We start from the raw sequence: 15,188 nt of genomic DNA, 5'->3' as shown, positions 1-15,188 counted from the left end.
ACATAATTACAGACAAAAAGAGGAACACATTGCAAACATTGCACTACTGGTGAGTGTGTGTGTATTTGTGTGTCTACAAAGTCCCTGTGTGGGCAACCCCCTGATGGGTATATTTGTTTTTGTCGCAGTGTGCGGAAGAAGGGAGGTAATGGCAAATTGTGTCCCCTATCCCCCTTCCTCTTTTTCTCTCTCTCCCTCTCATCCAAATCAAATTTTTAATGGGCTTCATTGGTGCCACCGTGGAATAAGTGTTGCCAAAGCACTTAAGGGGCTTAAGTCAGCGGCGTGCTGAAAATATTAAGCACTCAAACAGCCTTACAAGGATCCCTGCCTGCTTAAGTATGCCGAGGAGGTCGTGCCAGCATTTAATACCAATGGTATTAAAGCACTCCGACAAGGGAGAGGAACAGAAATATAGATATATACAGTATGTACCACAACTGGGAATAGATGGAAAGATGGAGGCTGATGGGAAGAATGGAAAGAGGCAGTGGAGGCATGCGGCAGGGACAAGGGAGAGTAAAAGGGAAGGAGGGAATTACAGGCGACAAGAGTAGTAGTGAGGTGAAGAAAAGAGTGCAACTAAAGACAAAGGAGAGAAAAGGAAAGTAAAAAAAGGGTGAGACAGTTGTAAAGAGTCAAAGGAGGAAAGGAGAGGAGGGAATGAAAAAAAAAACATGCAGTGTAGAGGAGGAGAGATGTGAGGGAATCGGGCCAAGGTGTGGGAGGTAAGGGTTGATGGGATAGCTGTGAACCAGCAGCACAGGGCTAATGCAGAGATTCTATCGGGAGGCTTATCCGAGATTAAATTCCTCTTTGTCCTTAAGGCGCTTCTTGGGTAAGCGGAAGTGTCGAATTTATTTCTTATGTCTCCCTTGAGGTTGTGCAGGCGAGTGGGTTGGGAGAATGTATGTGTATATGTGTTTGTGTGTGTTTGAGCATGTTATTGGGGGTACATGTATATGTGTCTGTGTAGGCGTGAATCTTGAAGGTTTATTAGTTGGCAAAGTGTAAAGGCGGGCATGTGTTCCTGAAAGGTAAAGATAAATCAAATCTCCCCGAAGGGTGTTTCAGCATAAGTGTACATTCAAGGAGTGTGATTGCATTAATGTCGGTATGGGAACATATACATATAGATATTCATGAACATAGATTGTATATACTAGTATTATTGTATATAGCATAACTTCTTTTTTATAAAGTTTGTTTTATGGAGCTGCTACAAAGTCCCACAATACTAGATAGTTTAATCACTCACAGGAAAGTATTATCCGAACTGTCCTTATTGAGTAATCTCCTTTGGGATTCTCTCCAGTGTAAGCTAAATTCACTTTGTAACACTTTGCAACTACTGTTTAAGATGCTGCAGAACCAACATGCTTGATTCCTTAATTTTTACAAGTTTTTTTATAAAAACATATATTGACCCAGGTCTGAGTACATTCAGTACAGTTGGCATGTTCAGTCCCCTCCATGGCCCTCTGCTCTCCTACTCCTCTTGTTTTTCTGATTTCTTGTTTGTCTGGCTGACTTGGTGTTAATAGCTAGCCTAGAGCCATGCACTAGCTAATCCAACTTGGTTCGCTCTGAACTCTCTAATTAGAAAAGTCACAGCTCCTCGATCTATGGACATTATCAGTGACTGCACTTTCTGGAGGCACAGCTCAGGCTACTTCCTGCTCACCTCACGCTCCTGGGCAAAGGGATCAATACGGCCCAATCATTTGGGTAGATTTTGAGTGACACCACCAGTCTTTCTTCACACAATTTAGGATTACAAAGTTTTGATTTTCTTTATTTTTCATAGTCTGTCAACAGTGGAGCCTGGCAAATAAATAAAAGTCAATATGGCTCACATTATGGCAGGCTAATACAAAATCACACAGGATTTGAATCACTGACTTTCTGAAATTACATGGTTGGCACGTGAATGCATGAGCAGGCCGTGTGTTTTTTCATGTACTCTTTATACTTATAACTATACCTTTCTCTGTGTTTCTACAATAAACCAGGAGATTAAACTCACTTTCTAGCAGATAACAGACATGGCACTGTCTTTTCACTGGTTTTATAGGGTGCAAGAAAAGATATAAAGGTACTGTGGTAGCCATTGTAGACATCCTATTATTAGTCTCATCCCATTATGCATTTACCATGCATCAACCGTGCATTATTCTTTCGAGCCTGGCAAAGAAGTGAGTGTGCATTTTAAAACACACTCTCAAGTGACAGACTGCAAGAACTGAAGATGGAGAATGCTATTGATGGCTGTTGCTACTGTAATTGAATAAGCCAGTTGAAGCTCAATACTTAGTAGAAATGCTCTTTTTTTTGTTTAATTCACTGTTTTGAGTTAACTTAATCAGATAGAGCAGTTATTTAATAAAAACGGAACTCTTTCTTAGATGCACATGCTTTCATCCTGAATACTATCAGAAATTTCCATCTTGGGGTCATACCCAATCAATGTGAGCCAGATTTGCAATTTGTATCCACAACTAATTCTGGAGAATCTTCCTCTTTTGTTCCAAAGAGGAAGATTCAAGAGGTTTTGATTACCAATTGGTACAAATAATGTTTTTTCTTTAGGATAAGATTTATATTCCCTGAGTATATTGTTGTTCCACAGGAAGGTCTGACATAAGTACAACATCCATAATCCAGATATATATTTTTATATTGAACACATGTGGAAACATTTCACAGCAAGAACACAGAACATTTCAGCTTAACTTTCACTGGCAATGTGTTTGTTTTGCTTTCCCTACAATGCACTTGGTTAAGGTGAGTACAAGATTGTGGTCTGGATTAAAGATAGATCAACAACTGCTTGAAGCATGAGATGCGATGCATTGACTTTTTCTGTATTTAAGCAAAACCATAATCTTTACCTAACCTTAAGTAAGCGTTTTAGTAGCCTAAACCAACCAGCGCACCACAGCATACAAACCCTGATCTCCGGTGTCAGACCATCTGTTGTAACCTCCTCCCTGTGACTTCTGTGCTACTTCCTTGACTGGTAAAACCTTGCCTGTAAATGCAATCCTGCCAGCAATTACTTTCTCTGCAAAACGTAATTTGCCTAGCAAATTAGTATATGTATTTTGTGAGCGACAGGGTTGCATTGTGAATGACTAAAAAGGCCCAGACATTTAGTTAGAACAGATTTTTTTTTTTTTTTTTAATTCAAGGTTCAGTTGAGAAAGACAACAGAATTCAAGGTAGCTGTAGATCTTCTCATTCTCTCAGATAAGAGAACTGCAGGATACAATATGTAAGCGTAGGCCAACAAGGCTGAAAGCTTTTCAATACAGACATGACACCACTGGCCCTCGCTGTTTCTATATATGCATTATTAGGAAGATCCACAGTTTAAGTATGAGAAGACATTACAGGCATATTTTATGCATGCTCACCCACCCCATCCTCCCCACCAGAATGCTAAGCTCAGTCATCCTTATTCACTAAGATAAATGCAAACAGTGTTACCTGCCAAGTTGAGAAGGTACTGTCAGAGCTTCCTAACGAGTGTTTCTGTGTGCGCTGTGAACCACATGCTACACAGCTACCTGCTGGGAGTAACACTCATTATCAATGTGGCATCATACCTCCCAGTGACAGGCTAAGACTCTCTGCTCACTGTTTTCTCTGCTGCAGTGCATGTGTCAGTCGCTCTTCTTTGTGTTCCTGGTGCATGTGCAAACATTTGTGTGTTAAGCATATGGAATCCTCCTTTGTTGTGTGACAGATTGGTTGTCACTGTGCCTATATGTGCATGCACCACTTCACTTTCTTGCGCTTTACTTTCTAGGTATATGCAATGTGTGATGTGTTACTGATGAGAATATCAACCTGTCAAGGCCGCAGCTTATAATGTTTGATTTTTGTGCGCTCTGCGGGAGGATGGTTTGTATATTTCCATGTGTATGTACAGCTGGAAGTGGGGTCTGGACCAGGTTAGCTGTGCGCTGTTGTGGGATATAGTGTGGGTTATTAGAAATGAGCAGCTATGTGCCACCTCGCCAGGGGGTTCCTTGCCCTCCGCCTTGCCCCCATTCCGCCAATTCACAAATGCCTAACAAAGGGATAATTTCTCCCTCGCATGATAAAATCTTTCCTTTCACCCAATGCCTCAATGGAACCCTTTATGGCTTTTTATCACATCTCTCTTTCCCCTCTCCTGAATCTCTTAATGTCTTTCTCACTGTTGCTTTCCAAACCCCTCCCTGCACATTTGCCCCTCTCCCTGCTTGCCCTCTCTGCCTCTGTTGCCTTTTTCCGATCCTTTTTGTGCTTTGCTCTTCTCTCACTCTGACCTTACAGAGGGTCTTTGCACTGAAGTCACTCTTGTTACTCTTTCTACCTCTCCCTTTCTCCCTCTCTCTCTCTCTGGAGGAAAATCACACACTCATCAGTTTGCCGGCTCTGTTCCTGACGAGCAGGCTCGCAAGGAGAATATTAACGAAGCTCCTCAGCCAATTAACACCTAAAGCACATAACAACCTTTTATACCAGCAGACACACGCACACACACATATACGTGATGCACATGCACAGGCACACTACTGCACACAAACACCTGCCGGAAAATACACACATTGGATGCCACACACAACTCAGCCTAAACACACCTACTCATACGAGCAAAGAGGATCACAAAAACTGAAACACACACGGGCCTCAAAGCAAGGATATGCTATAAAACACATACACATGCTCGCACACACACACACACACACTCTAATAGACTGTGCTGATGAGTGTGGGTGTAGAAGGAGGGGGACATTTAGAGGAACAAGGGGAAGTAATGTAGAGAGAAAGGAGATGCAACAAAGTGAAAGCAGCAGTGAGGCAGAGAGGGAGAAGGCGAGAAAGGAGACAAGAGAGGGGGGGAAGGAAAGATTGTGAGAGAGAGGAGAAAGACAGATTTATGGAGTGTGAAGAAAGGCATAAAGAAAAGAGGAAAATCAATGATTTAAGGTTAACGTGGCTTGGCTGCTCCTGACATGGTTCATGCTAATTTGAAGGGTTTAATAGTTGGTGGGTGTACACACGCGCACACACACACATACATACATATTTTGGACACTGACAGACACTTAGTTGTCTTCGCCAGGACATCGCAATGCATAAAACATGGTGGTAGAAAGGGCATTAGCACTGAACCTTTGCGCGCACACACATTTCTGGATACATGTGGGGCAGTATCCTTGTATGCATAAAATATGGTGAGAGACAGCAGGAGCAGGGGGCGTAAGGGAGATAGGGAGAACAAGTGCGAATGGACAAAAAGCATATGGTAATGACCCGGATAACGAAAGGCGGCTGCAAGGGGTGGAGAGTCAGAGAGGGACGAGTGTGAATGTGATAAAGTAATGGTGAGGAGGGAGAGAGAGAAACTTCCCTCACGGCCTGCTGCTTTTGGATTGAACAGCGTGCAAATGAAAAATGGAGATGAAATAATTAGACAGGCTGACTAGAAGCGCTCATCTAAATATGTAAATGCACTTAATTTTACTTTGATTTGCTCCACTGCTTCCCTATCACTCTCCCACTTCTATCGCTTCCACTTTCTTCCTTCCATTCTTTCCCTCTCATCTGTTCCCATTCCACGCTCTCCTCATGTTTTTCATCTCCTTTCTCCCCCTCTGTCTGTCTTTCTGTCACATGCTTTCCCTTCCTCTACATTCTACTCCATTTTCTCTCTCTGCATATTAAAAGTACACTATGTTAATACACTATAGGTACAGCTCAATTATTCACTGTTTTATGGACTTGCAACATTCAAAGAAAGAGAGAGTGTGTTTAATTAGTTAATTCACTCCTGTCTCCATCAATACTCACATACCACATGTACAACTAAGGAGTTACTGGTTGTTAAAATCATTCCTCCTGTCCATACTGGCCATAAAGTTATCCATTTGCATGACAGAAGTTCAGCTGAAACTAATATGAGGCTTCAGCAATCTCAGTTAGTCAAATCAAGTGGGCATATTTCCTTTTTGTTTTTCCCCACACACACTGTTTCCTTGAATGGTCGTGGCGGAGGGACACATCCTGACCTTCAGGTTTGTTGCCAGAATACATCAACTGCTTAGACCAGATACCTACTTGATTCGGCTAACTCAGACAATTGGAGCCTCATTAGACTGAGCTGAATTTTGGAATTCTTAAGGTGTGTTCAGACAGAAAGTAAATAAAATGTTTGCTTCGCTTCATTCTTGCGATTTTGACTGGACTGTTTGTGCAGCCCATGTTTGGGCATGTCCAGCCAATGTAACAATTGTACAGACGTAAGCTGTAAGCTAGCAAGAAGCTAGTATCCCAGCCTCCGACTGAACGCAGAACTCACCAGGAACTCCGCTTTCCTCTAGTCTCTCTCCTTTTTCCTCTCATCTCTGTGTGTTTATGAAGCAGATTAATAAAGGGGTAAGGGATAAGTGAAGTTTTTTGCCCAAGCTGGAAAAAACTGAACTCATGTGGACTCAGTTTGTGCCGCCACAAGCACATGTGTCGCTAATCAGGCTCATGTCTTTCCATTCACCTTTTGCAAACATGCCGCTACTAAAATTTGCCTCAAACTCTGTTTAACCTCTTAGAAACAGATACCTATTTCCAGGAAAAACGCCTAAAATAACTTACCCAAATTGAATCTTACTCCACAACCATTAGGCCTAGATACATAATTCTGGTCTCCTTTGATAGGTCAGAAAGGAATATGAATCAACTGCAAATGAACCTATTTTTCTATTAAAGAGTAAATGGAGATACAATAAAGAATGTATGATGTTTTCATCCATGCCTGGTATAAAATCTACATTTTAATAACAATATCACCATCAAAACCATCATCCTGTAGAGTATAATGCAACTGAATCTCTTCTAAAACACCTGGAATGCAACTTTAACTGTAAAATTCATGAATAGAAACTAATATACAACAGTTATTACACAATTTTTCTAAAATATACGGTGCGAATGTCCATGTTTTGGCCATATTTACTATTTATATGTTCACTTTTATTGGGAGTTTTCTTCAAAACACTATTCCTGTCCATACAACCATGTTCCAAATAACATAAAGCTAAAAACAGTAAATATTGATTAACATTCCTATGACCAAAAGCACTCCCATGCTTTATGGGCCCACACCTTGAGAGCAGACAGACGAATCATTTGATATCTTGGATGGCTGTGTAGCCACTACGGGTCGGTCATTAGACAACAATAAAGTAATTAGGGCCCGAGCACGACCGTGCGAGGTCCCTATTGAATTTGCTCGGATTATTAGGGCCCGAGCACGACCGTGCGAGGTCCCTATTGAATTTGCTCGGATTATATTTTTTTTTTTTTTTTTTTTTTTTTTTTTTTTTTCTGCAAAGTAGGCCCAAATGACATGGCCTAAACATACTCGAAAACTCACCAAAATTTGCAAACATGTCAGAACGGTGAAAAATTTCGTATTCTACAAGTTTCGCACATGGGCGTTGCAAAATGACTCGCTAGCGCCACCTAGAAAATTGGAAAAAATTAGCCCCTCGTTCACGTTCAACCTACATCTACGAAATTTTCTGGGGACATGTATCATGTCAAGACGCACAAAAAAGCCTCAAGAACCCATAGCCTAAAGTCAACAGGAAGTCGGCCATTTTGAATTTTACGGCCATTTTTGGATGATTTACACACTTCGTACTTTAACGAACTCCTCCTAGGGATTTAGTCGGATCGACGTCAAATTTCTGCTGTGCCTTCTAAAGGCATTGACGATGAAAAGTTGTGCTATTTGCGAGTTTTCGTCAATGGGCGTGTCCGTGGCGTCGATGATTCGCTATGAAACAGGAAGTTGTTGTAACTTCAGTGTACATGCTCACATCTGGACCAAACTGTACATCTAGGATGAGAGTCCCGCCCTGAACACATGTACATGCCGACATTCACCCACAGTCATAGCGCCACCTGCTGGCAATAGAAAGTGACCTTTAACGAAGCAGCCCCCGCCGCACGTTTCACCTACGTGCACGAATTTTCTGTGGTACGTGTATCTTGTCCAGACGCACAAAAAAGTCTCTTGGAGCGATGCCCTAAATCCAACAGGAAGTCGGCCATTTTGAATTTTACGTCAAATTTTGGATGATTTACACACTTCGTACTTTAACGAACTCCTCCTAGGGATTTAGTCCGACCGACCTCAAATTTGTGCTGTGCCTTCTAAAGGCATTGAAGATGAAAAGTTGTGCTATTTGCAAGTTTTCGTCAATGGGCGTGTCCGTGGCGTGGCGTCAAACATCAACTCTTCGCCATGACACGGAAGTTGTCGTAGCTTCAGTGTACATGCTCACATCTGGACCAAACTGTACATGTAGGATGAGAGTCCCGCCCTGAACACATGTACATGCTGATATTCACAGACAGTCATAGCGCCACCTGCTGGCAACAGGAAGTGACTTTTAACGAAGCAGCCCCCGCCGCACGTTTTACCTACGTGCACGAATTTTCTGTGGTACGTGTATCTTGTCCAGACGCACAAAAAAGCCTCTTGGAGCGATGCCCTAAAATCAACAGGAAGTCGGCCATTTTGAATTTTACGTCAAATTTTGGATGATTTACACACTTCGTACTTTAACGAACTCCTCCTAGGGATTTAGTCCGGCCGACCTCAAATTTGTGCTGTGCCTTCTAAAGGCATTGAAGATGAAAAGTTGTGCTATTTGCAAGTTTTCGTCAATGGGCGTGTCCGTGACGTGGCGTCAAAGATCAGCTCTTCGCCATGACACGGAAGTTGTCGTAACTTCAGTGTACATGCTCACATCTGGACCAAACTGTACATGTAGGATGAGAGTCCCGCCCTGAACACATGTACATGCTCACATTCACAGACAGTCATAGCGCCACCTACTGGCAACAGGAAGTGACTTTTAACGAAGCAGCCCCCGCCGCACGTTTTACCTACGTGCACGAATTTTCTGTGGTACGTGTATCTTGTCCAGACGCACAAAAAAGCCTCTTGGAGCGATGCCCTAAAATCAACAGGAAGTCGGCCATTTTGAATTTTACGTCAAATTTTGGATGATTTACACACTTCGTACTTTAACGAACTCCTCCTAGGGATTTAGTCCGACCGACTTCAAATTTGTGCTGTGCCTTCTAAAGGCATTGAAGATGAAAAGTTGTGCTATTTGCGAGTTTTCGTCAATGGGTGTGTCCGTGGCGTGGCGTCAGAGATCAAGTCTTCGCCATGACACAGGAAGTTGTTGTAACTTCAGTGTACATGCTCACATCTGAACCAAACTTTACGTGCTTGATAACTCTCCCACCCCGCTATGGAGGACCGATCCTGACACAGTCAGAAATAAATACAGAAATAAATAAATGCTCAATAAATAAATAAGCATCCAATTAAATACACAAAAAAAAAAAATAAATAAATGTAGGTAGTAATTAAATTATACAAGGAGACATAAATGTATATATTTTAATTAGTGCCTTTACTTATTCACCTTTGTTATAATTACCTTATTGTTTATTCAACTTTATTTATTACTAATTTTTTTAATGTATTTATTTATGTGTGTGTTTTAATATTTTTGTCTGTTTTATTCTTCCTTTGTATTTATTTACCTTATTTATTTTCACCCATGGTATTTATTTCTGCCTGTCTTAAATTTTGTATGCATTTCTGCCTCACTATGCAAATGAGGAGGGGCTGTGTCTCAAGGGGTCATCTTCTCTGCTATTGGTGGACCAGTCAGACAGGAGAGCTCCTACTCTGCCTGCAGACATCAACGATCTTGCCCCTCACACAGTCAGATGGCTTCCTTCAGTGCGCTGAGGTGTTTAACAACTCTGAAGACACTACCAGCCATGTCTTCCTTCTCTTTCACGTAGACGCTCCGACAGACAGTGCTTTCAGTTTGCTGCATGCATGGACACAGAACTGCGGTACAGCACACAGTAACGATGAAATGTGTGCTGTTATCACATTCTTCCTCTGTATGTACACATAAACAACAAGGCAGGGAAATATAAAAGGAATTTATTTTATTGTTTGGGTACATTATTGTTCAGTGTACATGCTCACATCTGAACCAAACTTTGCGTGCTTGATAACTCTCTGACCCCCAGACATCTACACGTCAATACCGATTTATATTCATAGCGGCAAGTGCTATGTAGCTCCACATAGGGGACACAGGAAGTGACATATAGCACCTTCATGCGGCGACATAACCGCGTAGGAAATTCACAGCCGCACCGGCAGAGCTCCAGAATGTGCAACTCGGCCGGCTCACACGCGGACGCGCTTACAAGTGCGAGGGCCCGCCCAACGCTGCTTGCAGCTTTAATTTACTTTGTGATTTTAAAACCCAAACCTTTGCTGTGTATGTATATTGTTGTGTTTGTTGTTATTATTATCCGGCTAATATCTCTTTGTGATTTGAGTGATATGAGTTACACAGCTGATCAGAGCTGGAGCTGAGCTTTCTTTAGACTGGTCTGCGGTTTAGGATGAGAGATATCTAGAAGGCAATAACTGCAGCCATGCACAGTGATTACAGAGCAATTTATGTGATATAAGTTCATTTAGATGATTGGTGTTTGATATGGATAAAAATGGTTGGTTTGACGTTCTGACTGACCCTCCTAGCTTCATGGAGGTGTGTGGCATGTAAAGGGTGACAAAAGGATCAGACATGGATTTCTATTTTGCATTTTGTGTAAAAATCGATTGCCCTGCCCTCCGTGCTTAACAGGTTTAAATACACTTTTACATTGGAGGGTATCATTTTACGGACACCATGGAGAGGAGGTATTGTACAGTGATTAATGCCTCTATCAAAACACATACAGGAATGTGAGTTTTAAGATGGACTGTCGCACTTGTCCTATGCTTGTATCCCTGCATGTTTGCGTGTGTCAATTACTCGAGATAATTTGAAATCCATGTTGTGATTTTTATAAAAAGTTGGCCCTTGTAACCCTACAGTAAGCAGATAAGGCACAATGCATTTTATTTATCTTGTTTTGAACTTCTCTCTTTAAGCGTCCCATGTAGTTCACAGCTCTACTGTCTTTTTAAGTCCAATAATTATGGTAACAGTTCACAGATCCTGTTCTAATTAAATACATTGTGCATAAAATCTAAACATGACTGGTTTCTGCACCTTGTAAACAAAACTGTCTGCAAAGCACTGTGAAATTAAAATCTCCCGTCCTCTTATATTTTCCAAGAATATCAATAATTGCTTTTCAAGTGTATGTTGACTAACCACATTATTAAATTAGTGCATTTTCATTGTCACTTGCATTTGCAAAAGTTTCTCTTGAAACTGAGATCTCAATTTTAATGAGACTACAGTACCTAGAAGCAAAAATAAAAATGTGTGAGTTTGCATGTGTGCGCATGCATTTGTCTATTTGTGTTAGTGTGAGTGTGTGTGTTTGTGTGGATTATAGATTAGAAGAGTCACCACGGAAAAAGACAGCTGCCCTTCTTAATGACAATCTGTCAGAGCTCTTCTCTAACCGCTCCTCCTCTTTCATCAGTCTGTCTTCTCTATCTCCAATCCTGTGCTACTCTCTTTAGTCCACTTGTACCAAACATCCCTCACTGGGATATTCACTTCCTGTTCTTCCTGTTTTGCAAGGTGACTCTGACAGCAGTCCTCCTCATTTTACTTCTTTGTTTCCTTTTTTGTCTCTCTCTTTTCTCTGCCTCTCTGTTGTCTATATTAAAATATCAATGAAGACTTGAATGGAGATGTAGATGCTTATTGATTTAGCATATTTTGAAAAAGCATAGAGTGACAGACTTCTGAATTGACTATAGGAAATGTAAATTTGTTGTAATAAGCCACATCCACTCTAGTCAATCATTGCAAAATTGTATCCATCAGCTGAGTAGTGACTTGATTGCGCAAATCGATTTTTAACCGAATCCATGCAGCCAATTATGGGATTTAAAACTTTTCACTTTTGTGGTGCTCCCTGGTGACACAGTATCCAAGTTGGTATAGCTTAAGCCAATTTTTGATGATGAGCATTAACACAAAAGTAAAAATGTAATATTTCAAAATGATTTGCAACAGTAAAGTCCGTAGATGATCTGCCAGTCTTGACAACTTCATGAAAATAGCATTTTGAGAAAATTGAGAAAAAGTTGCATAATTTGACATTTTTAGAGCAGAAGACCATTGGAGCAAAGATGCAGATGAACTGAGAGATTCAATTAGTGAAACTCTAAGCCAAGCCATTTTTGAGGTAATGAAAAAATGTATGTGTGTGTATGTTGTATATGTTTTAACTTATTTTCTACGTTTGAATTGATTTTGTATGACATTATGCTCTACAAATAAAGTTGCACTTTACCCACATTTCAACTTCCTACATCATAGGTAAATGATCATTTCAGTCAAATGATGATCAACGCTGACAAATCTCACATATTGTGACACATGATGAGGCCAGTAATTGTGGTAAGAAGCAAGGCTTGGTAAATAGATTAAAAGATAGAATATGTAATTCCTGGCCACATGCTCCAAACACATAGGGGGCAACACTTGATCTCCTCCCACCCTCTTCCTTTCCTTCCACCCAAACGTATAACCCCACAACCTCCATGTTTACAGTGAATCTGCGCTAGGACAAATTTTCCTCCTTTTAGTGATCTGGTAAATTAAAGGTAATGACATTTTCCATTACAGCAGTGTACTTTAAAATTATTTTGTCTGCTACTTCTGAAAAATAGTGCACTATCAGTGCTCAGTTAGTTAGCAACATATGTAAGTAGTCTTGTTATTATTAGGTTATTGGTAGACTGATCATTTCACACCCAGTCTGCCAAGTCAGAGACAGGGAAGATCAAGTGGTGGCAAGAGACTAAGTAGAGGTAGGACTTCTTTGTCCTCTCATGTTGGACTGAGGGCACAGTGGACGCTACAGTGACTCTTGATCGCCTCTCGGCACAAGTGGTTGACAGGCCAGGGCTTGCTGGTTAACATGCTCACTTTAAAACAATACATAGATGTATTTGACATAATGTCAGAACTATTATATTCATCAATTTCTTTAGATTTTTTAAAACTAAAATTCATCCTGGTCATATTTTACACATTGCACCTTTAAAGTAATTATTACTAAAAGAAAAAGCAAGTATGATTTATTGGATCAGTAAAACTTTATCACTTTTCTTCAGGCTACAACTTTGCTCTCCTTCTCACCATCTGTCTTTCTGCCACTGCTGTCGCAAGTCCCAGGAACATGAGCTGTCTTATGGGTTTTGATTTGATTTCTTTCAGTCCTTTGTTGCGCTTGTTTTTTTTTTTTTTACTTTTTTTTTTTAGGCTTTGTTATTTCTCTATTTTCATGTTTTTTTGTTCCTCTGAGGAGAAAAAAAGGGGACATTCTTTGTGTTACAATGTTTGCTTCTTTTGCTGACATCAGATAGCGAAAGGTGTCAAATGCAGCATATTTTTTTCTCCTTCCCTCCCTCACTAACACTTACCACACTGCCCACATACATCAGTACTGTACTGAACAGCCAGTTGGCATGTTCAAGGTACCTATCACTGCCTCCACACAAGTGACCCTGACACAGCACTGTTTATTCATGAGCCCTTTCCTCCTCTTCTCCTCTCCTCTCTTCTTCAAGTCCTCTCTAACTACCCTAAGGCTCGGTTTATTCATTTATAATACACCACCGTTGTTTTTACCTACATAACAGCCTAAAACTTAGTGCTGTCTTGCACTGGACTAAACAACATACAGCTGCACAAACATCAATCAGTCACAATACTGTGCAGGAATAATTAAGTTGATATACAATATATTAATCATAAATTTAATAAGCAGAGAGGGACAAATTTAAATAAACTCATGTACTAGCAGACCTTAATAAAAGCTCTCGACTTGAATATGCTAATTATTTTTTATAACTGGACCTTTGATTGATTATTATTATTTTTGGTTAAAAAAGAAAATTAATATAAAAAGCTGTCAAGACTCAACTTCACCCTACCTTTTATCAGGGCTGTCAGTCACACACAGCACTGAGTGGATCACAGCTGGGGCCAAGAGGACCAAAAGCTGGTTGAGCCTCCATCCCTTTTGTGCCAAGTGAAAAATCAAATTTATCAATTCATCTAAGAGATTTTCTTACCCTTGTTAATTGTACAGTGGGCTGCTGGGTGCTATTTTCTTTTAACAAGCAAATACTTGTTCAAACCGCTTTAACGAGCCAATAGCACACCGTGCGTCTCAAACCCAGTGAATTGAGCCCCCCCCCCCACACACACACACGTTCATCTATATACTTCTGGACAACTCAAAGTGGATGAAGGGGCTGCCAAGACACAGCAGAGGGATCCACCAAATGAGCTGAAGTAGCTCACAGCAATTAACTAACCTAAATTTTATATACCTCTCACCAATTAAAAAAATAATTTACAATTCATTCAGTTTGATCAACAGCACAGTTTGCTAACTAGCTTGAGGGAACTTGGGGGATTTGAGATCTTTTAGAGACTAACCACAACCCAACGCGCATGACTACAACGAGAATGACACTCCCAGAAGTAGACTAAATTAAGCTGCAGCAGTCACAAACAGGCCTAATAAGGCACTATGTGGGGCCTGCACACCAATAGATTCCACGATGTGTGTGTGTGAGAGAGAGCTAGATGGAGAGTTTTATTACATGACCTGAGGAAAGCCTTCATAACTGAAATCATGTTTGCATAAATACTCTAAATGTATTCATCTGCACTTTATACCCACGACCCCACCCCCACACATGTACAAATAGACACACAGTGTTTTATGATTGCTATGGCTCTGACAGCGGACCTCCTTTAATTTCCTTTTAGTCTTAAATGAGAGCTTGAGCCCATGGCTTGGTAATGATAGTTATTACATTGCTTTGCCTGCAGGAGGCTAACACACAGACACACACAGACACACACACACTTACACACCATTTAATTGATACATGTGCAATTGTTCAGTTCAATCATGGAGTTATTTTGAAGAGAACCAACACAGTAAACCTTGCAAACGCAAACACACAAAAACACACACAACCCCCCACAGCATCACACATAGACATAGTTAAACGCAATCAGCCATTGCAGCTGGTCCTTTTCTCCACACCAAGCTCTTCATACTAACATCCATCGCCTAGCAACCACCCATCA

At 40.8% G+C, this 15,188-nt stretch overlaps 1 protein-coding gene across 1 annotated transcript in view; it reads right to left on the bottom strand.

Moving 5' to 3' along the window:
* Positions 1-15,188, bottom strand: part of cadm4 (cell adhesion molecule 4) — a 147,499-nt gene that overhangs the window by 39,645 nt on the left and 92,666 nt on the right. The gene's annotated exons all lie outside the window — the stretch shown is intronic.

Source organism: Micropterus salmoides, unplaced genomic scaffold, assembly GCF_014851395.1.
Source record: "Micropterus salmoides isolate LMB-PRFRI ecotype aquatic unplaced genomic scaffold, ASM1485139v1 Ms_hic_scaffold_11, whole genome shotgun sequence".
Taxonomy (NCBI): domain Eukaryota; kingdom Metazoa; phylum Chordata; class Actinopteri; order Centrarchiformes; family Centrarchidae; genus Micropterus; species Micropterus salmoides.
Note: the sequence above shows the minus strand (reverse complement) of the source record. Positions and strands in the feature narration are given on the sequence as shown.